At 37.9% G+C, this 24,916-nt stretch overlaps 1 long non-coding RNA gene across 1 annotated transcript; it reads right to left on the bottom strand.

Annotated features, from left to right (window-relative positions):
* Positions 1 to 1,693: 1,693 nt before the first annotated feature.
* Positions 1,694 to 24,915, bottom strand: LOC126087388 (uncharacterized). Its single transcript, XR_007519753.1, has 3 exons — positions 24,847 to 24,915; positions 22,896 to 23,012; positions 1,694 to 7,005 (listed from the first exon to the last, which is right to left on the bottom strand). It is a non-coding gene; the product is annotated as an uncharacterized LOC126087388 (long non-coding RNA).
* Position 24,916: the final 1 nt, after the last annotated feature.

Raw genomic sequence — 24,916 nt, 5'->3', positions numbered from 1 at the left:
GTTGGAAAGGGATCATCTAAATTTGTTTAGTTGGATCTACCACACTAAAACGTATCATTTATAAGGCACACAAAGTTTGTCTAGAGAAAACAGAAGGCATAGAAAAATTTATATATCACAAACAAGTTTCTGTTAAAGAATACGTGATTAACAAGATAATACAGGATGGACTTCTCCTGTTGGAGCTCTCTAGTTAATCTGTCTAAAATATATTAAGGGTTTTTCCTGAGGGCAAGCTGTGTCTCATTGGTTTACTTATTAAGTCATGGGTCACCTTCTCAAAAGCAGAAGTGGAATTTAATACAAAATGGAGTCTGAGTCATGAGGTTGATCTCTGAGAACCTGATTTCTTTAAGTTACATAATTTTCTATATAGCAAGAGGGTAAGAGTTTGATTACAAGCATTAGACAGGTATTTCATACAACATTATCTTAAAAGCTGATTAAACCAATTACTGATTTACCTTAAATATAACTCTGTTTACTGATTTTTGGAGTCAGTTTCTCAAAACAGACTGAATTCTTCAAAAAAAAAAAAAAAAGCATAACATCTGGAGCAAAATGGTCTTGTTCGTGTATCTGGACAATTGTTTGACTACAAGTAGCTTTAGGAATCAGTTTTTTTCTCAAAGCTCAAGGTTTAATTAAAAGGACACCCAAAGGCGATGGCCTATGTAGGTTGTCCCAACCTCTATGAAAGTCAGAAATCTGGATTTTAGGAAAATCATATACAGTCTTTCATGGTTCCCTCTTTGGATCAGGATCTTGTAATAGAATCTTTGATTAAAAATGTTTAATAAATGGTAATTGGGTACTATCTGGTTTTTAAGATCTCAGGCACCATATAATAAATCAGGAGGTAGAATAGAAACACTAACACTAGGCCAATTGTCTGAAATAATTAATGAAACCATGACTCTAAGGTCTTTGAACCAAGGAAACAAATCTCATGAGGTGTTTGTTTACACATAAGTAGCATCAGTAACTGTTTTTCATGTGTCTCAGGAACAACTACATTCTCTCAAACCTAAGACTGTGTATTAATATAAACACAGCAACATTTATCTATTAAGGAACAAACTATTCTTTGAGAGAACTAATAGAAAATCTGATGTTATTCTAATCTGTAAAATCATAGCTCAAATTTTACACACTTTTCTGGTTATGATATTTACATCTTTGGTAAGTTTACCAAAAGGAACTTCTAATTAAAGAGTTAAAATAATTAAACCCATTAGGTAGATAATTTAGGAGAAAAGAGGAAAATGATTTCTTATATTTAGAATGTAGGACTTTAAAGCATTATTTCCAGAAAGACTTCAAAATATCAGAAATATTTTTACATAAAACCCATAGTATCATTTCATTTACTCAGTCTTATGTAGTTAACTTCTGTTGCAGGTGATTCTGGATTGGCTGCAGTTTGCAAAACCATCAGCTTCTTATAGAGTTCTGGAAATCTTGATTAAGTCTAGTCACAGACTTTTTTTGCAAGTTCTATACAGTCCATATTTTTTGTTGAGATATTCTGGTCAAATGTTTTCAGAAAATCGGCAAAGCAAAAATTTATCTGTAGATGACAAAACTTATTATGGCCATGATTAATTTATAAACATAACTCTTAAAAGGCAAAGACCTGATAGAAATTAATTACAAGCATAATACAAAGGCCGAATAAAATCAGTTAAAAAAAAAACACTTCAGATAAAAATATTTTTAAATATACCCACTAATAACCATATTTTTAAAGAACTTCAGACATAGCACATAATAATCTTGAGACATAAAACCATATAGTCAGTATATACTAAGAATATACCAAGATTATCAAGTCTCTACCTGAATAGTAATAAAAAAAAATAAATAACTTCATAGGTAAATGATTTGAATTCTCCAGTAAAACTACTGGCTTTGATGATGTTAGATTCAAAAAATAAAGTTTGAACCAAGTTAGCAATAAAGAAATAAAATTGTGACATAATGTTATGCATTTGTTGTCTAATATTAGGCAAACACATAAGAGGAAATACTAACATATAAATTTTAACCCGAAGAGGAAGAATCAGCACTTCTCTTGATTTTAACAACAGGTTCCATGTATTTTATAACATGTTAAATAAACCTTTTCAGCACTTTTATAAAAATTTTGTGGCTTTCCATGAAGTTTCAAACTTGTCAAGAGTTTATCATAAGTTACTGTGAAACAATATTTAAGTTATTTCACCAAAGATCTTAAAAACATTAGCCTTTTTTCTTCTTAAAGCCATGTGGCTCGGTTTCTGACTCAGGTACCTTATTCTGATGAGACCGAACCTTTGTTTTAGAGGCAGGTTACATAAATCAATTAACTCTTTAACTCAGAAATGAAAGAAAATTTTGCTATTTTAACAGCGAGAAACCTAATTATTTATGTGCTATAAAAGCTCTTAAAAATCTCATAAATTAAACCATTAAACTTCAGATAAAACTTTTGACCATACCAAATAAATTTCTTTTTAATAAACTTCTTAAAACTTGTCTTTGTTGTATATCTCTTATAGTAAAAAAATAGTACACCCCTTTAAATGGCAAAAATGAACTCATGTATGAGCTGACCCAAATATACACACACATATATCCTTTCTCTTGTGGTATAAAAAGCAAAAGTATATAAGCTTAAATTACGACAAATATCTATTAACTCAATTCAACATCAATAAGTTACCTAAAAGGTCTTAGAAATTATTTTAAGCCTGTATACCATAAATCATAACAATTTGAAATAAAGTTGCTTTAAATATTCCAAGTTTTCATTTAACTTTTACTATTTCCCATATATATATATTTCCAATCTAACTTTAGCCATTAAAGATTTCATCAACTGGCTCTGGAAATCACAAAGTCTCTGTTTAATTGACCAATTTATTGATATGGATATAACCTCTTAAGTCTCTGGCTAGGGTTGGAAACATTTTTCTAGGCCATTTTGGGTGTGTCATTATGATTTTTATTTGACCTTGGTGGCTGAGGGCTGGGGGCTGAGGAGGCCTGATTTTGTCCCACCCTACCTACCTTTTAAATCCAGGTAGAAGACAAGATTAGGTCGCCCCGATTCATTTACATATGTTTAAGTGTCTTTAGGCATTTTGAAAGCCAAAAGATAACAATTTCTTTCTCTTTATCTCAGAGTAAACTTGGCAGGCCAGTTCTATTAGCCAGGAGACTTTTAACCCTCTACTTCTTTCAGTTTTTGAAGCTTTTCTTTTAGCGAAAAAGGAACTTATTTGTCTCATGCACTGCAGCCAAGAGTTTTTTTTTAGCTCTGGGACATAACCTCTTTTTAAAATCTTAACACTGTGCCCAGGGTGTTCTCTGTATTCTGATTCAGATCCCAGTCTAGACTGAAAATCTGTTTTCGCCATGTATCTCTTCTTTTATTTTTTTTTAAGAAAGAGAAAAAAAAAAAAAACTTTAAGGCCACGGGACTCTCAAGCTTATTTTCTTGGGCTATTCTTAAACCGAGACCTACATCTACAACCCACAGCTAGGGTTGGTAATTCGTGGGATTACAGTCTTCTCAGGGGTGGGAAAAAAAAAAAAAACAAAAAAACATCCTTTTCTACATGGAAAAGAGGAAATAAAATACGGAGAGCGAAAAGAGCAGAGTGGATACTAAGATGAGAAAGAGAAGAATGTTGCCAAAAACCGCAGAGGGACTTGAACCCCCCCAAACCGCCAATGGGGCGAGGGCCCCTTAATTTGGCGCAAGTGGGTCCCAGTGGGCCACAACCCCTATTTCCCTCGTTTTTATGGGGTCTGAGTCTTAGGACTGCGCTTGGCCACCCTCTTCTTGCCTAATTCCCGAGACCAGTGGAACTACCTGGCCCAGCGCGCTTACCTGAAGTTAGAGGCCTCTCCCGTCCAGTTTCTGTTCCCGAGCTGAGGTGCGGAAGCGGCGGACTTTGTCCGGAGTGGGAATCACGGCAGCCGCCCAAGACCCCTTAACGATCAAATGAGATCGGGCGCGCCTTAAGGGGTATCAGGGGTCCGGATACTCACTGACCGGGTTTCACAGTCAGCCGTCCTGGCAGAAGTCGCCAGAATTTGTAACCGAATGCCACTCGGTTTCTTGTCCTATCTTATTAGCCGATTGAAATAAGACGGACACTGACTGCAACGGAAGCAGAAAGTGGCAAGTTTATTGTCTGCTCATACAAGGATCGTTGTGGGGTCTAGTGACCTTAAGGCCACGTGCTCACTGACTAAGGGGGCTGGGGAGCTTTTTGTTTCCAATGGCTTCAGGGGGTTGGGTTTGGTACCTGGAATTTTCTGCCTTTAGCCCTCCCATGCCTATATTTGGGGGTGGGCAGGGGGGTCAGTTGAAGGATGTGATTTCAATCTGTGCATGCTTCAAGGTGTAACTAGGGCTAGTCAGTGGACAGAGCCGCTACCTGCTGCAACTTCCTGCTCAAAACAAGCTTCTGGTTAGCAAGACAAAGAGGGGGGGAAGGGGTGTTGATTGGGGTTTTAAATATGGCTTTTTAGCAGCCTGTTTCAAGTCTGTGCGTGTATGTGTGTGCGCACATGCGTGTGCACATCTCATTTTGCAGATGAATGAGGTCTCTTGGGATATACCATTTCAACTGAGGGTATACCATCACCATCTTGTGGCCTTTTGCCATATTTCCATTAAGGATTTTACTATCATAACATCTTTTTCATAACTGTAAGCATGAATGACAGTGTATCGCCTCTTGGTAATAATTCATCTGTGGATTAGATAAAATATACTGACAGCCAGATACACCCTGCATACCAGAGGTTCCTGCCCCATGGTGAGATGATGCAATCTCTGCCTTTATGCTGTGTTCTCACAGGAGTCTAAAACCACCAGTTGAATTGGGAAACCAGTGAAGAGATTTAATCAGAGTAGTTTTACTGTAAAGTGAAAATTTCTATTTTGTTTTGTGCTTCAGCTGAATCTATTTTAGTGGTTCCTTTTAATTTGTAATAATATTGGCTGGCAGGGGAGTCTGTAAATCTCCTGATTTTTCTCCATCTCTTTGGTTATAGTATTGGGGTTATACTATTTCCCACTTTTGTTTCAATATTTCCCCACCTCAGTACTATTTCATAATGTGCTTTTTAAAAAAGAAATTCCATTCTCATTTCTTTTGGATGGTTCCTCCCTTCCCTTTGTCTCTTTAAACTGTTTTTTTCTTTTTTCCTCTTCTTACTCATATTTCCGTTTTTAGTTTCTTTGGTATCCTTGCTGCATATCACTTTTCTTACTCAGCTTCCTCTACCAACACCCATCTCCCATGTGTCCTCCTTTGTTCCTCCTAATCCCTTCCCCCAGCAGTTTGTTCCTGCTCTGCTAGTGTTGAGTGCACTGACCTCATCCTGTCTGCTCCACAGGTCTCTTAAGGATAAAACTCCCCAGTAACCCCTAAGCTTCAAGGAAGGGCCTAAAGACTGCAATTGAAGCCAGCCGCTTAACCTAATCTATATTCAAGAAGAAAAGTTTCAAAAGACAAACTTTGCCTCAGTCCTAAGAACTAATTCCTGACTCATTACATTTTTTCTGTTCTCTTTTCCTCAATATAACTGCAAATTTTCATAGGAAGTATAATGCAACATTTTCCAAACTCACATTTTAGCAGGAAGCAGTCATTTACTAGTACGTTAGAGCTGACACTTAAATCTTACAAAATGAATTAGATTAATGGTGGTGAGATGAAAGAGGCTTGGGGAAAGGATTTCCTATCATTGTGAATAACAGCATAAATTTTATTATGGGATGTCTATTTTCTGTCTTTTTCTAGATAGCCTGTAACTTTTCCATGAGATAATCAGCTTCACATTCAAATATCTTTCATAACTCTAACTGGGTAAACAGAGCTCCAACACAAAAAAGATTATTTGAGACAACTAACAGTGATTTCCAGTTTATACAGTATGCATTTCCTGCCATGAAGTATGAAGATAACAAAAAGTTTTATCAGCCTATGAACCTATGGTTTACTCATCCTTCAGACTCTGAAGATCTCCCTGGTCAAAGAATTCTAGATACCACATTAGTAGGAAAATACAGATTGAATAATATTCCCTCAACAAAATTTCCCCCTAAGTCTACAACTAAGGCCCCCAGTGGGTACAAGAAGCATGTGATGGGCCACTAACCTAAAGGAGCAGTGGCTCCATAGAAGAAAGGCTTGGCGAGCTGCTTCCCATAAAGATTTCAGCCAGGAAAAGCCTATGGAGCAGTTCCACTCTGCAACACATGGGATCACCACGAGTCGAAATTGACTTGACAGCAATGGGTTTGGTATTTTGTTTTTTTGTTCTAAAAGTGTTCATTGTAGAAAACCTCAGCATCCATAGTTAAACACTACTAACATTTTGGTATCAGTCTTTTTACTAATTTAAATTTTACTTTGAATACAGTCACTTGGTACGAAATTCAAAAGGTACAAAAAAATACACTATAGGCAGTGCCAGGATAGTGGAGTAGTCAGATACTTCCTGTGGTCCCTCTTACAAAAAAGACCCCCCCAAAAAAACAAGTCAATCGATTATATATGACAATCTAGGAGCCTTGAACATCAAAGGCAAAGTTGAGGAATCAGACTGAGCAGCAGGGGGAGGGAGAGACAGTTTGGAAGCAGCAAGGAGTTGCCAGACCTGACTGGTGGGAACCGGTACCCTGCAGGCCAGATCCGCTGGTGCAAGCGCAGTAAGGCAACCAGTGGTGTTCGGGATGTGTTTTCCACATTGGGAGAGAACGTCTGGAGGAGAGTCTACTCACGCCTACAGGATCCATGAAAAGCAGTGGTTAACTGGCCAAAGATAAGTACATGCATCTAACCTACTGCGAGGATCAAAACACACCCCTTTGGGAAAAACCTCTCTCCCATTTACCTGCCTCCTTCTGGCTCTGCACTGGGTCTGAGCCGGCTTCAGAGACTGCAGCGTCCCGTGATGAGGAATTAGGACCTGTCGTGCACCCTGAGCCACTCTTCCAACCTTGGAAAGAGAGCAAATTAACGAACAGGAAAATATAATCTGCTGGCTCCTCTAAGCCAGGGATGCAGTGCAGAAACAGCTCCTTTGCTTGGGTACAGGCATAAGGGGTCCACAGACTTTGAATACCTTTCACCCCTGCATAGACCTGTGTGTGCCCATTACCATAGCATAGGCTCTCATTAGCATAGTGTAACAGGGTATATACCCGAAGTCCAACCTCAACTGTATCAGCTATATGGTGGAGATGCAGGTTCGTGACATTTGATACTGCTTAGCCTTAGCCTATTAAGCAGGGTCCTCACCTACCCACGTCAGGGGCCTGAGGAACGGTGACTCCACCCATACCACCTAATCAACAATGAGAGGGGTCCAAGAATAAGTGGTGACTCCCAGTCCTTACAGCCAACAGCACTGGGTGCCCATAGACTGACTGCGAAACCCACCCACCTACATGCTCTAGGGAACGGACATGCTGTCCTCACATATACTCAGGGGTGGCTGTCAGCCCCCTGCCTTGCTCAGCACACGACCCTCTACTACAGCCAAATACCTGTGCCTACACCAATCTCTCCTGACTGTCTAAGACTGCAGGTGAGAGCCTGTACCACACATTAGGTGACTGACTGCCTAGACACCTGAGCTAAATCCATACAAGAAAAGTAAACAGACTTCTGGGCTCACATACCTAGTAACAGCTCTAGCCACCTGGTGATAGGATGTTATAGCTTCAAAGGTGCCAATAATCAAACTAGCTCACACAACTAGCCCATTTGGGCATATCAAAAGAAAACAAGAAGCTAGGGCAGAGTAACCAAACATAAAATAAATAAATATGATAACTTATTGATGGCTCAGAGACAACAGTAAATATCAAGTCACATAAAGAGGCAGACCATGATGGTTTCATTAAGCTCCCAGAACAAAGAATCAAGAAAACTTCTGGATGAAAAGAATTTCCTGGAATGACTGGAGGTAGAATACAAAAGAATTAATATACGGAATTCTTCAAGAGATCAGGAAGGAGACCAGGCAAAACACAGAACACGCCAAAGAGCACACAGATAAAGCGAGAAGAACTTAGGAAGGTTATACAAGAGCATAATGACAAATTTAACAGGCTGCAAGATTCCATAGAGAGACAGCAAACAGAAATCCAGAAGATTAACATTTCAGAATTAGACAACTCAATAGAAAGTCAGAGGAGCAGAATTGAGGCAATGGAAGTCAGAATTAGTGAGATTGAATATAAAGCACTTGACACCAACGTATCTGAGGAAAAATCAGATAAAAGAATTAAAAAAAATGAAGAAACCCTAAGAATCATGTGGGACTCTACCAAGAGGAATAACCTAAAAGTGACTGGAGTACCAGAATGGGGGGTGGGGGAAGATAGCAGAAAATAGAGAGAGAATTGTTGAAGATTTTTTGGCAGAAAACTTCCCTGATATCGTAAAAGATGAGAAGATATCTATTCAAGATGCTCACTGAACACCACACAAGGTAGATCCCAAGAGAAAGTCACCATGACATATCATAATCAAACCTTGCCAAAAACGAAGATAAAGAGAGAATTTTAAGAGCGGCTAGGGATAAAAGAAAAGTCACGTACAAAGGAGAGTCAATAAGACTAAACTCTGACCACTCAGCAGAAACCATTCAGGCAAGAAAGCAATGGGATGACATATATAAAGCCTTGAAGGAAAAAAAATTACCAGCCAAGAATTATATATCCAGCAAAACTATGTCTCAAATATGGTGGTGAAATTAGGACATTTCCAGGTAAACAGAAGTTTAGGGAATTTGCAAAAACCAAGCCAAAATTACAAGAAATATTAAAGGGAGTCCTCCAGTTACAAAATCAGTAACATTATATAAAAGGCCAAGACTAGAACACAGGACAGAGCAACTAGGAATTAACCCAGATATGGAAATCACAAACATAAATCAAAGTTAAAACACTCAAAACAGGGAAATAGAGATGTCATTATGTAAAAGATGGCAACATCAAAATAAAAAAGAGGTGCTAAAAATGTAGTCATAGATCTTTCCAATGGAGAGGAAGTCAAGACCATATAAAGAAATAAAAGATTGGTTTAAACTTAGACAAATAAGGATAAATATTAAGACAACCACAAAGGAAACTAACAGTCCTACACATCAAAATAAAAAACAAGAAAAAGATAAAGGCTCAGCCAATGCAAAATCAACAACAATGAAACAGATGAAAACAAAATACACAAAGAAAAACATGTATTAGGGCTCCTAAGCGTTGTACCTATTTTTTCTTCTATTATCTTTATTGTTTTAGATTTTATATTTAGGTCTTTGTTCCATTTTTAGTTAGTTTTTGTGAATGGTGTGAGGTATGGGTCTTGTTTCATTTTTTTGCAGATGGATATCCAGTTATGCCAGCACCATTTCTTAAGCAGCCTGTCTTTTCCCCATTTAGGAGACTTTGGGCCTTTGTCAAATATCAGCTGCTCATATGTGGATGGACTTATGTCTGGATTCTCAATTCTGTTCCATTGGTCTATGTATCTGGTTGTTGTACCAGTAACCAGTACCAGGCTGTTTTGACTACTGTGGTGGTATAATAGGTTCTAAAATCAGGTAGAATGAGGCCTCCCACTTTGTTCTTTTTAAGTAATGCTTTACTTATCCGGGTCCTCTTTCCCTTCCATATGAAGGTAGTGAGTTGTTTCTCCATCTCATAAAGAAGTTGTTGGAATTTGAATCAAAATTGCATTGTATCTATAGATCGCTTTTGGGAGAATACATATTTTTACAATGTTAAGTCTTCCTGTCCATGAGCAAGGTATGTTTTTCGGCTTACATAGGTCTGTTTTGGTTTCTTGCCCTACTGCCTTGCAGTTATCTATGTATAGGTTCTTTACATTTCTGGTAGTATCTTCTCTTCTAGGGGGCTATTGTAAATGGTACTGATTTGGTGATTTCCTCTTCGATGTTCTTTTTGTTGGTGTAGAGGAATCCAACTGATTTTTTTTAATGTTTATTTTGTATCCTGATACTCTGCTGAATTCTTCTATTAGTTTCAGTAGTTTTCCTGAGGATTCCTTAGGGTTTTCTGTGTATAAGATCATGTCATCTGCAAATAGAGTTACTTTTACTTCTTCCTTACCAGTCTGGATGCCCTGTATTTCTTTATCTAGCCGCCTCACTGCTCTGGCTAGGACCTCTAGCACAATGTTGAATAACAGTGGTGATAAAGTGCGTCCTTCTCTGGTTCCTGATCTCAAGGGAAATGTTTTCAGAGTCTCTCTATTTAGGATGATGTTGGCTGTAGGCTTTGTATAAATGCCCTTTATTATGCTGAGGAATTTTCCTTCTATTCCTATTTTGCTGAGAGTTTTTAACAGGAATGCGTGCTGAAATTTGTCAAATGCCTTTTGTGCATCAATTGATAAAATCATGTGGTTCTTGTCTTTTGTTTTATTTATACAATGGATTATACAAATTGCTTTTCTAATGTGTAACCATCCCTGCATACCTGGTATGTATCCCACTTGGTAATGGTGAATTATTTTTTTGATATGTTGTTGAATTTTATTGGCTAGAATTTTGTCGAGGATTTTTACATCTAAATTCATGAGGGATATAGATCTACAATTTTCTTTTTTTGTAGTGTCTTTACCTGCTTTTGGTATCAGGGATATGCTGGCTTCGTAGAATGAGTTTGGGAGTATTCCGTCCTTTTCTATGCTCTGAAATACCTTTAGTAATAGTGGTGTTAAGTCTTCTCTGAAAGTTTGGTTAAACTCTGCAATGAAGCCTTCCGGACCAGGGCTGTTGGGAGTTTTTTGATCACCTTTTCAATCTCTTCTTTTGTTATGGGTCTGTTTAGTTGTTCTACCTCTGTTTGTGATAGTTTAGGTAGGTAGTGCGTTTCTAGGAATTCATCCATTTCTTTAGGTTTTCAAATTTTTCAGAATACAATTTTTTGTAGTAATCTGATGTGATTCTTTTAATTTCAGTTGAGTCCACTGTAATATTGCCCATCTCATTTCTTATTCGGGTTATTGGCTTCCTCTTCTGTTTTTCCTTTGTCAGTTTGGCCAATGGTTTATCAATTTTGTCAAAGAACCAGCTTTTGGTCTTGTTAACTCTTTCGACTGGGACAATGCTAGGAGCCCTAACACAAGGCATAAACAGTATACAAAACATTAGTAACAATGCAGAAGAGAAACCAGATAACTGGGAGCTCCTAAAAATCAAACACCTATGCTCATCCAAAGACTTCACCAAAAGAGTAAAAAGATCACCTACAGACTGGGAAGAAGTTTTCAGCTATGACATTTCCGATCAGCGTCTGATCTCTAAAATCTACATGATACTGCAAAATCTCAACTGCAAAAAGACAAATAACCCAATTTAAAAATGGGCAAAGGATATAAACAGGCACTTCAGTAAAGAAGACATTCGGGTAGCTAACAGATACATGAGGAAATGCTCACAATCATTAGTCATTAAAAAAAAGTCATTACAGAAATGCAAATCAAATCTACAATGAGATTCCATCTCACTCCAACAAGGCTGGCATTAATCCAAAAAACACAAAATGATAAATGTTGGAGAAGTTGTGGAGAGACTGGAACACTTATACACTGCTGGTAGGAATGTAGAACTGTACAACTACTTCGGAAACCTATTTCGCACTTCCTTAAAAAACTAGGAATAGAACTACCATACAATCCAGCCATTCCACTAGTTGGAATATATCCTAGAGAAATAAGAGCCTTTACACAAACAAATATATGCACGTCCGTGTTCACTGCAGCACTGTTTACAATCGCAAAAAGATGGAAGCAACCAAGGTGCCCATAATTGGATGAATGGATAAATAAATTATGGTATATTCACACAATGGAATACTACGCATATATAAAGAACAATGATGAATCCATGAAGCATTTTATAACATGGAGGAATCTGAAAGGCATTATGCTGAGTGAAATTAGTCGGCTGCAAAAGGACAAATACTGTGTAAGACCACTAGTATAAGAACTCAAGAAATAGTTTAAACAGAGAAAAGAATGTTCCTTCGTGGTTACGAGAGGGGGGTAAGGAGGATGGCAGGGACAGGGATTTTTACTAATTAGATAGTAGATAAGAACTATTTTAGATGAAGGGAAACACAATACAGAATACAGGAGAGGTATGCATAACTGGTCTAAACCAAAAGCAGTTCCCTGAATAAACTGAACGCTTCAAAGGCCAGTGTAGCAGGGGTGGGGGTTTGGGGACCATGGTTTTTCAGGGGACATCTAAGTCAGTTGGCATAATAAAATCTATTAAGAAAACATTCTGCATCCCACTTGGAGAGTGGCATCTGGGGTCTTAAACGCTAGCAAGCAGCCATCTAAGATCCATCAATAAGCCTCAACCCACCTGGAACAAAGGAGAGTGAAGAACACTAAAGATACAAGGTAATTATGAGCCCGAGAGACAGAACGCACCACATAAACCAGAGACTACATCAGCCTGAGACCAGAAGAACTACATGGTGCCCAGCTACAACCGATGACTGCCCTGACAGGGAACACAACAGAGAACCCCTGAGGGAGCAGGAGAGCAGTAGGGTGGAGACCTCTAATTGTTGTAAAAAGACCAGACTTAATGGTCTGACTGAGACTAGAAGGACCCCAGAGGTCACGGTCCCCAGACTTTCTGTTAGCTCAAGACAGGAACCATTCCCAAAACCAACTCTTCAGCAGGGATTGGACTGGACTATGGGATAGATAATGATACTGGTGAAGAATGAGCTACTTGGATCAAGTAGACACATGAGACTATGTTGGCATCTCCTGTCTGAAGGGGAGATGAGAGGGTAGAGGGGGTCAGAAGCTGGCCAAATGGACACAAAATGAGAAAGTGGAGGGAAAGAGTATGCTGTCTCATTAGGGGGAGAGTAATTAGGAGTATATAGCGAGGTGTTTATAAATATTTGTATGAGAGTCCAACTTGATTTGTAAGCTTTCACTTAAAGCACAATTAAAAAAAAAAAAAAAACTCAGGGCAGAAAATTAAGTGGAACAAAGAAACTGTCAGCAACACACAAAAAAAGACATCAAAATGACAGCACTAAACTCATAAAGTAAAAAAAAAAAAATTTTTTTTTAAACTCATACCTATGAATAATCACACTGAATGTAAATTAACTAAATGTACCAATAAAGAGACAGTGGCAGAATGGATAAAAGAACACGATCCTACTTTATGCTGCCTACAAGAGACACTGTAGGCTTAAAAACAAACTAAAACTCTAAAGATGGAAAAAAATAGATCAAGTAAACAACAATCAAAAAAAAGTAGGAGTGGTAATATGAATTTCTGATAAAATGGAGTTTAAAGTAAAATCTGCCACAAAGGGTAAGGAGCCAAACTAAAGCCTCTGCCATTGAGTCGATTCTGACCCATAGCAACCCTATAGGACAGAGTAGAACTGCCCCACAGAGTTTCCAAGGAGTGAGTGATGGATTCAAACTGCCATCCTTGTGGTTACAAGCCGTAGCTCTTAACCACAGAGCCATCAGGGTTTCCAGGATAAGGAAGGATGCTGTATAATGATTAAAGGGTCAATACACCAGGAGAACATAACTATAATAAATATTTACACACCCGATGACAGCGCTCCAAAATACATAAACTCTAACAGCATTGAAAAGAGAGATAGATAGCTCCACAATAATAGTAGACTTCAACACACCACTTTTAGTGAAGGACAGAAGATCAAGAACAAAGCTCAATAAAAACATGGAAGATCTAAACGTCACAGTCAACCAACCTGACCTCATATCATATACAGAATACTCCACCCAGGAGTAGCCAAGTACAATTTTTTTCCAATGCACATGGAACATTCTCCAGAATAGACCACATATTAGGCCATAAAGCAAGCCTTAACAGAATCCAAAGCATTGAAATATTTACAAAGCATCTTTTCTGACCATAAAGCCATAAAAGTAGAAATCAATAACAGAAAAAGCAAGGAAAAAAAAATGAACCACATGGAAACCGAACAACACCTTGCTCAAAAGCTACTGGGTTATAGAAGAAATTAAGGACAGAATAAAGAAATTCACAGAATCAAATGAGAATGAAAACACATCCTACCAGATCCTTTGAGACACAGCAAAAGCAGTGCTCAGAGGTCAATTTATATCAATAAATGCACACATCCAAAAGAAGGGTGAAAATCAAAGCATGAACCTGACAACTTGAAAAAATAAAAAGAGAGCAGCAAAAGAAGTCCTTGGGCACCAGAAGAAAGCAAATAATAAAAATTACAGCAGAATTAAATGAAATAGAGAAAAGAAAAACAATTGAAAGAGTTAACAAGACCAAAAGCTGATTCTCTGAATAGATCAACAAAATCAATAAACCACTAGCCAAACTGACAAAAGAGAAACAGAAGAGGAAGCAAATCACCCGAATAAGATATGAGATGGGCGATATCACAACAGACCCAACTGAAATTAAAAGAATCATAACAGAACACTATGAAAAATGTACTCTAACAAATTTGAAAACCTAGAAGAAATGGATGAATTTCTAGAAACATACTACCTACCTAAACTAACACAAACAGAGGTAGAACACTAAATAAAAGATTGAAAAGGTAATGTAAAAACTCCCAACAACAACAAGAAAAATAAACCCTGGCCCTGATGAGTTCACTGAAGAATTCTTCCAAACCTTCAGAGAAGAGTTAACACCACTACTACTAACTCATTCTATGAAGCCAGTGTAACCCTGATACCAAAACCAGGTAAAGACATCACAAAAAAAGAAAATTACAGACCAATATCCCTCATGCACATAGATGCAAATATCCTTAACAAAATTCTAGAAATCAAGAACGTATCAAAAAAAAAAAAAAAAAAATCACCACGACCAAGTGGGATTCGTACCAGGTATGCAGGGATGGTTCAACATCAGAAAAACAATCAATGTAATCTATCACATAAATAAAAGACAAGAACCACATGATCTTATCAATTGATGCAGAAAAAGCATCTGACAAAGTCCAATACCCATTCATGATAAAAATTCTCAGCAAAATAGGAATAGAAGGGAAATTTCTCAACAATAAAGGGCACTTATACGAAGGCAACAGCCAACATCATCCTAAATGGAGAATATGAAAGCATTCCCCTTGAGAACAGGAACCAGACAAGGATGCCGTTTATCACAACTCTTATTCAACATTGTGCTAGAGGTCCTAGTCAGAGCAATTAGGCTAGAAAAAGAAATACAGGGCATCCAGATTGGTAAGGAAGAAGTAAAAGCATATCTATTTGCAGATGACATGATCTTACACACAGAAAACCCTAAAATATCCTCCAGAAAATGACTGGAACTACTAGATTTCAGCATAGTATCAGGACACATGATAAACATACAAAAATCAGTTGGATTCCTCTACACCAACAAAGAACGTCGAAGAGGAATTCACCAAATCAGTACTATTTACAATAGCCCCCAAGAAGATAAAATACTTTGGAATAAATCTAACCAGAGATATAAAACATGTATACAAAGAAAACTACAAGGCAGTAGTGCAAGAAACCAAAAGATACCCACATAAGTGGAAAAACATATCTTTCTCATGGATAGGAATACTTGACATTGTGAATATATCTGTTCAACCCAAAGCGATCTATAGATACAATGCAATCCGGACCCAAATTCCAATGGCATTTTTTAATGAGATGGAGAAACAAATCACCAACTTCATATGAAAAGGGAAGAGGCCCCGGATAAGTAAAGCATTACTGAAGGAGAACAAAGTGGGAAGCCTCACAGTACCTGATTTTAGAACCTATTAATACCGCCATGGTAGTCAATACTGCCTGGTACTGGTACAACAACAGATACATAGACCAATGGAACAGAATTGAGAATTCAGACATAAAATCACCCACCTATTAGCAGCTGATATTTGACAAAAGCCAAAAGTCTGTTAATCGGGGAAAAGACAGTCTCTTTAACTAATGGTGCTGGCATAACTGGATATCCATCTGCAAAAAAAATGAAACAAGACCCATACCGTGCACCATGCACAAAACAAACTCAAAATGGACCAAAGAACTAAATATAAAATCTAAAATGACAAAGATCATGGAAGAAAAAATAGGGACAATACTACGAGCCCTAATACGTGGCATAAACAGAATACAAAACATTACTAACAATGCACAAACACCAGAAGAGAAACTAGATAACTGGGAGCTCCTAAAAATTGAATACTTATGCTCATCCAAAGACTGCACCAAAAGAGCAAAAAGACAACTTAACGGAGTGGGAAAAAATTTTTGGTTATGACAAACCTCATCAGTGTCTAATCTCTAAAATTTACAAGATACTGCAAAACCTCAAGAACAAAAAGACAAATAACCCAAATAAAAAAGGGGCAAAGATATGAACAGTCACTTCACCAAAGATGCCATTCAGGTAGCCAACAGATACTTGAGGAAATGCTCATGATCATTAGCCATTAAAAAAAAAAAAAAAAACCCCCAAAAATGCAAATCAAAACTACAATGAGATACCATCTCACCCTAACAAGGCTGGCATTTATCCAAAGAACACAAAATAATAAATGTTGGAGAGGTTGTGAAGAGACTTGAACACTTATACTCTGCTGGTAGGAATGTAAAATGGTACAACCATTTGGAAATTGATTTGGTGCTTCTTTTTTTTTAAAAAAAAAAAAGCTAGAAATACAACTACCATATAAGCCAGCAATTCCACTCCTTGGGATAGATCCTAGAGAAATAAGAGCCTTCACATGAATAGATATATGCACACCCATGTTCATAGTGTTACCGCAAATCGTGGATTCAAGCCACCTGCCACAAAGCCAATACTGAGACAGGAGGAGGTAAGCAGCAAGAGGGCTTTATTGAATACCGGTATTCAAGAGACAGAGGGGGTTAAATTTCTCCTACATTCTGTCTAATTTTAAAGAGCTAGAGAAAGGGTTTTATAGGGGGAAGGTTAGGGTTACCTAACGTTTTTAAGCACGTAGCCCACAGATGGTCTTATACATCACAAAGCAACTACAAGAAACTCTTTATTAAACTAAAGATATGTATGTCAGACATCTGGACTCTAATCAGTATGTTTGTAACAGGCTGAAAAAAAACTCACGTAAGACTCTCTCGGCTAGTGGAACTGTTCTGCCAAGTCCACTCTGGCTGAGATAGGGAGCAAAAAATAAAGTTGCAGATTAAAAATGTCAGGCATCTTTTCTAGCTGCCATCTTATAGGCTGAAGGCCATTTCTCTAGAGAACAAAGAAGAGAAGAGAGACCAACGCCACAGGAGTTGAGAGAGCTCCGCACCCCTTTGGAAGAGACCGGTGCAGCTGGTGTAATAAAAAAATGTTTTTAGAGATTACTTAAAGCATCATTATGGCGTTAGTAATGTCAAGCTCTCAATCACTCATTGTGAATAGGAGAAAACATGTTGTAAGGTATTAGGGTGTTTGTTACGTTAAGAGTGGAACAGGCTGCTCAGCCATATCTTGAACAGAACCTGTGCTATTTTCTAAAGACTAGAGATTAATCACAGCTTATACAGCTATACTAAAACAAACAAGGAAATATATTCTCTCTACTTTAGTATTAAAACACTGGAGAAAATGTATTTTCTCTACTTCAATAGCAGCACTCTTCACAATAGCAAAAAGATGTAAACAACCTAGGTGCCCATCAACGGATGAATGGATAAATAAATTATGGTATATTCGCACAATGGAGTACTACGCAATGACGAAGAACGATGAATCTGCGAAACATCTCATATAACATAGATCAATCTGGAAGGCATTATGCTGAGTGAAATTGGTCAGTCACAAAAGGACAAATATTGTATGAGACCACCATTACAAGAACTCAAGAAAAGGTTTAAACACAGAAGAAAACATTCTTTGAAGGTTACGAGGGTGGGAGAGGCATTTCACTAACTAGTTAAAAAAAAAAGATAGTAGACAAGAATTATTTTAGGTGAAGGGAAGGACAACACACAATACAGGAGAAGTCAGCAAAACTGAACTAAACCAAAAGCTAAGAAGTTTCCTGAATACAACCGAACACTTCAAGGGACAGAATAGCAGGGGCAGGGGTCTAGGGACCATGGTTTCAGGGGACATGTAAGTCCATTGGCATAACAAAGTTTATTAAGGAAATGTTCTACACCCCACTTTGGTGAGTGGCACCTGGGGTCTTAAAACCTAGCAAGCGGCCATCTAAGATGCGTTCAACTAGTTCCAACTCACCTGTAGCAAAGGAGAATGAAAAACACCAAAGACATAAGGAAAATATGAGTCCAGGAGACAGAAACGGCCATATATACCAGAGACTCCATCAGCCTTAGACCAGTACTAGATTGTGCCCGACTACCACCAATGTCTGTCCTGACAGGGAACACAACAGAGTCCCTGATGGAGAGGGAGAAAAGTGGGGTGCAGAACTCAAGTTCTAGTAAAAAGATCAGACTTGACGGTCCAGCTAAAACTGGAGGGACCCTAGAAGACATGGCCCTAGACTCTCTGTTAACCCAGAACTAAAACCATTCTCAAAGCCCACTCTTCAGACAAAGATTAGACAGGGCTACAAGACATTTTATGATACTTGGGCAGAGTATGCTTCTTAGTTTAAGTAGATACATGAGACCAAATGGGTAGCTCTTGTCCGGAGGTGAGATGATAAGGCAGAAAGGGACAGCAGCTGGTTGAATGGACATGGGAAATACAGAGTGGAGAGGGCAGCAACTAGGGTCACATGACAATGTGTGTATAAGTTTTGTATAACAAACTGACTTGAATTGTAAACTTTCACTTAAAGCACAATAAAAAAGAAAAAGAAAAAGAAAAAAATACACTACAAAAACATTTCTCTGTTACTCCTATCCTCCAGTCCCCTAGCTTGCCTCCTGGGAGACACTGTTTCCAGCTTCTTATGCAGTCTTCCAGAAACTGAACATCTAATTACATGTTTTACACACAGACATTTAAATTTTAATGATAGTTTTATGTACACCGGAGGCCCTGGGTGGTGCAAACAGTTGGATGCTTGACTACTAACTGAAAGGTTGGCTATTTGAACCCAGAGGCACCTCAGAAGAAAGGCCTGGCAATCTGCTTCCAACACATAGGGTCACCGCAAGTCAGAACTGACTCGATGCAACTAATTTTTTTTTTTTTAATATGCACACTATTTAAAATATTTTTCCTTACCCATATATATTGGATCCTTCCATATCGGGGCAGAAAAATATTTCTTACTAAAATAATAATAATAAATATACAACATTCTAAAAATCAAATAGTTTGACTACACTTGAACTATTCAGTTTTACTTTTTTAAGGACTAAGCAGCTTTTTAGCTTAGTAACTTAGGGTGAAGCCACTTAGATTCTCTGTGCTTCCTTTAGTTCTTTGCATGTAAAATAGGAAGCTAATGTTGTTGTTGTTGTTGTTGTTAGGTGCCAGCGAGTCAGTTCTGGTTCATAGCGACCCTACGCACAACAGAACGAAACACTGCCCAGTCCTGCGCCACCCTTATAATCGTTGTTATGCTTGTTCTGTCCAAACAACTGCCTCTTGATCTATGTAAAGGTTCCTCATGAGCACAATGAAGTGTTCTAGAATTCCCATTCTTTGCAGTGTTATCCATAGTTTGTTATGATCTACACAGTCGAATGCCTTTGCATAATCAATAAAACACAGGTAAACATCCTTCTGGTATTCTCTGCTTTCAGCCAGGGTCCATCTGACATAAGCAATGATATCCCTGTTTCCACGTCCTCTTCTGAAACCGGCCTGAATTTCTGGCAGTTCCCTGTCGATATACTGCTGCAGCCGCTTTTGAATGATCTTCAGCAAAATTTTCCTTGCATGTGATATTAATGATATTGTTCTATAATTTCCACATTCAGTTGGATCACCTTAGGAGCTATCTAATAGGGTTGTTGTAAGGATAAAATGAATTAATTCTGGTCCACAGTCCCCTAACCACAATTCTGAAATTTAAACTCTGATACTGAAAGTTCTTTTATAACTCATTTGTTGGCAAAAGCTGACACAAAGTGATCTAAAGCTATTTAAAGTTTTTGTTTATCCCACATATTTTGAATGTTCATATGTTTCACCATGTAAATTTTACTTTGAATTCAGGATGCTGCTCAGACCCCTACAGGTGTGTTAAGTAATAAAGACTGTATGCATTGTATTAAAAACAAAACAAAAAACCATTGCCTTCGAGTTGATTCTGACGCATAGAAACCCTATAGCCACCCTATAGTGACCCTATAGGACATGGAAGAACTGCCCCATAGGACTTCTAAGGCTGTAACCTTTATGGAAGCAGACTACCAAATATTTCTCCTGCAGAGCAGTTGGTAGGCTTAAACTGCTAACCTTTTGGTTAGTAGCCGAGAGCTTCAACCACTGTGCCACCAGGGCTCCTTATGCACTGTATTACCTTTCTAAGATCTGAAAGAAAAAACCAGAATTTTGAAACATGTATGACTCCAGGGGTTTTAGGTTAAGGAAAAGCTCTTAGGACACTGCCTGGCACACGTAAGTATTATGTGTGTTATCTCTTATTATTATTATTCACAGCTGAGCCACCTAGGGTACTGTTATATACATTCATTTTGCTTCTCTTAGAGTTAATAATTGCCTGATTTTCCATTTGTTTAGTTTTTAATGTGTCAATTACAATTTTTTTACATACCCAATTCCGGAAAAGTATGCTTTTAAGATATTCAAACACATCATATGTAAACATACAAAACCAAAAGTGTAGATATTTATATATTTATTAGTACATTCCTTTATTATGTCTCATCTTCCTCCAAAATGCATGCTTCTTGAAGCAGACATTTGGTCTATCTTGCTCACTGGTACATCCCCGATGCCTGCTAAATTTCTGCCACAGAGAAGGCCTTCAGATCTTTCTTCTTTTAAGTGTGCTTTAAGAGAAAGTGTACAGCTCAATTTCTTATTCAAAAATTTATATGTATATTGTTTTGTGACTTTGGTTGCAATCCTCACAATGTTACAGCATGCTTCCAGGTTCCCTATGTTCATTCATCCCGTTCCTGTCCCTTCCTGCCTTCTCATCCTGCTTTTGGACAGGAGCTGCCCATTTGTTCTCACATATTTGAACTAAGAAGCATGTTCCTCATATGCATTATTTTTTGTTTTATTATAAAGGCCTGTCTAATCTTTGTCTGAAAAGTGGGCTTTGGGAATGGTTTCAGTTTTGAGTGAACAGAGTATCTGGGGGCCATAGTTTCAGGGGCCTCAGATCTTTATTGGACGTAGCAGGTATTTTTTCAGCTTCTTCTCTCCTGGAGTCTTCTCTTGTCTCAATCTGACCAGCATCTCTCTAGGCCTGCAGGCCCAACTGTCATCCTGGGAATTCCTTTTGCCTCTTTCCAGTGAGGCAGAAGAGAAAAAAGCCTATGCTTTTCTCTTCCTTGGTTTAGCCCCTTATTTCGGTAGACCACAATTCACAGATTGTAAAATTTTTAGTAACTCTTCCAGTTGCTATTGCTGTGTAACAAACCATCTCAAAATTTAGTGGCATAAAACAACGATTTTATTATCTCCTGGTTTCTGTGAGACAGGAATTTAGGAGGAGTTAAGCTGTTCTGGCCTGGAGTCTCTCACTGAGGTTGCAGTCAGAGGGAGGCTGGCGCTGGAACAGCTGGAGGACTGGAGCAGCTGGGGTTGGTGGAGTATCGTGTTTTATACGGTCTCAGGAGCTCTCTGCTCTCGCTGCTCGGGCTTGTTCAGGCTTCTTCAAGCACGGCAGCCTCAGAGCAGTTGGACTGCTTACAGGGGTGCTGGCTTTCCCCAGAGTATTATTCTTCCCTTGTACTTAATGATAGTTTGACAGGTATAGAATTCTAGGATGGATCATGTTCCTTCAGGATTTTGAAAGCAATTCTCCCTTGTCTTCTAGCTTCCAGAATTGTTGAGATGTCTGCCATTTTAATTCCAGATTCTTTACTTGCCAACTGATTTTTCTCTGTAGAAGATTTTACACTGTTTTCTTTATCCCCAGTGTTCTGAAACTTCATGTGAATTAGAGAACAGATTTGATAAACTAACTGAAGTCTGCTTGGTTGAATTTTAGGTTCTGTTTAATAGTATGTCTCAATGAGTGGGTTCTCTCCCACTGCTTCATTAATCTAGTTTGAGTAATCCTTTCTAAGAAACTTTTCCTGACTAACGCCCATTCAATTAGATCATTTTATGGCTTTCCATTCTTCAGCATGTGTATATAGTTTATAATTTATTTCTAAAACTTATTTAAATTCTTTAGAAGTTTTAGAATATTTGTTTCATTTCCCCCAAACCCTTTTATATACAGAAACCATGTTTGTCATTATTTTTATCTCTATTTTTTCATCCTTATAGCACCCATTGCAAGGACCCAATTCAGTTAGGAACCTAATAAACGCAGGCTATGAATGAACGCTCCGTATCCACCAAGAAATGTGCTGCCCCACTATTTACTTACTGCTATAGAGGGAAACTGCAGGGTTTCTCTCTTCTTCTCTTTAGTTCAGATCAACCTGTTCCCTTCTAAATGCCAGCTCCTTTTACAAAGTACTCAGAAGGAAGCCACATGATCCTACTATGGAGTGGCAGTTTTTTATAAAGGGAGTAAATTTTCAGTTAATGTATTCTATTTAATCAAGCTAATTACTTTTCCTTTAAAATTTTTAAGATGCTATGCAAACTTAAAAATACATAATCATGTTTTGTGACGAGATGTGAGCATACATATTTTATAAATTTTGAAAACATTTTCTTACTTTGTGAAAATGTTTACAACAATATATGCGACCAACCTCACTGAACTTCATCCTTTGACTGGGAATATTGTGGTGATTCAAAAGTCACTATTCTGAAGATATCTTCACTTTATGAAGGCAAAACATGAGGCAAGAGACAAGCCTCTCAAAAACCTGAAAACCAAGAATGCAAAGTTACTCTGGAATTGATTTATTCAAACATACATGTAATAGATGAAATTGTCCATACCTGGGAGCAAATCAAGAGATTATATTAACACCTGAAGTTAAATGAGTAAAAATCAAGCAAATAGGATGAAATTCTCCATCTCCGGGGGGTAAATGAAGAGGTTATTTTAACACTCTAAACTTCAGTCAAGGTAACCAGACAAGCAGTACTGGAAAATGATGGTGACTGACTGACTGAACCCAAATATAATCAAGTGTAATCTATCCTGTAGAAGAAAGACAATGAGCAGAACGGCAATGATCAGCATAAAGTAATACAAAAATAAAAATAAAAACAAACATCAAAGAGCCATTTGTTACTACTTCTGCACTATTAATAAGGGAAAAACATCTTATTTCTTCTAGTTATAAATACAGGCATGGTGATTCAGCAGGTCTCACTGTAATTCAGTTTATTAAGATTTAATCCATGTATTTTTCAAGGATAGTACTACAACTGAAAATGAAACTGAATCACTCTCAAATACAGTACTTGTTTTTCCGGTATTCTGGATCAATTTAAGCGACCCATCTATTCATTCTTACATCATCCACTTTACACACAGCAGCTGTAGGATTGATGGTGACATGCCTAGTCCCAGCTCTCAGTACTTGTCCATTTGTACTCTCTCAGGCATTCCTATTTGCAACACAAATATATCTCCTCATCTCCAAACTAAAAATCCATTGTTGTTTGTCCAAAACCAAAACCTTCATACTGGACTAACTAGGCAATAGTTTAACACAGGATGTACATTTTTACTAAAGAGACTTGGCTCTTTAAACTGTGCTAGTCACGCCACTGCTTTGAGCCTCTGTAAAGCAAGGGGGTTGACCTAGCACCGACCTGTTGTGAAAATTCTATCACTATCTGACATTATAATGTACAACTGTAGACATATTTCCTAGCAAAATCAAACTTTTTCTTGAAAAACAAACCAATGGAACCCTCTGGATAGTGTTTTTCTGTCTGTAGGTTGCAATCCACAGGTAAATCATGAAACCCATTTAGTGGGTTGCACAACCTACCAACATTTAAGAAAAAACCAAAACTGAAATAGAATAAAATAGAAGAGCATAGGAAACTTCAAATTGCATCTTTGTTTTCACGTTATACATACACACGTGTGTTGGGTCAGGATGGAAAAACCTACGACGTTTCAGAAACACTGCTCTGAAACTGTGGCTCTCAAAAACTGGCCCAAGGAAGGCCCTTTCAGGGACCTGAGAGTTCCTCCCTTTTCCAATTACATACATATCTTTGTGAGACCTGACTTTCTTCATGTTTCAACCAAAACATTTCTCAACAGACTGAATGTATAAACAGATATGAGAATTCGGGCTGCTTATTTTAAACCACACATTAAAGACATTTCAAGACTGTAAAACAACGCCACTGTTCTAAATTTTTTTGTTTTAGAAAATTACAGTAATTTTAAATGAAGGTTATTTATGTTAACATGATTATTGCTATTTTTCAATGAATTAATAAATATTTTCAAAATTTTCTGCTTTAATTACTAATACTGTAAATATCAATAGATACAACCCATATAAACAAAAGTTCTTTGGGATCCTTAACAATTTTAAGTGTAAAGGTCCCCGAGACCAAAAAATCTGAGAACCCCTAGGCAGTATGAAACAAAGCGCTTCAGGCCTGACTCGTGATGGGTTTAACACGGTCTGAAGCCCTTTAACACGGATGACGCGACGGCCCGACCCCGGTGAGAATCCTTGCCTGTATGCACAGATATTGACAAGAGCGCGGGCTTGTCCGTACCGTGGACGTGGAGAGTTGACAAGTTCGCGACGCAAGCGAAGATTAGGTCACAAAAGCAGACGATCTTTGC

Source organism: Elephas maximus, chromosome 12 (genome assembly GCF_024166365.1).
Source record: "Elephas maximus indicus isolate mEleMax1 chromosome 12, mEleMax1 primary haplotype, whole genome shotgun sequence".
Taxonomy (NCBI): Eukaryota; Metazoa; Chordata; class Mammalia; order Proboscidea; family Elephantidae; genus Elephas; species Elephas maximus.
This window is presented reverse-complemented; position numbering and strand designations above follow the sequence as displayed.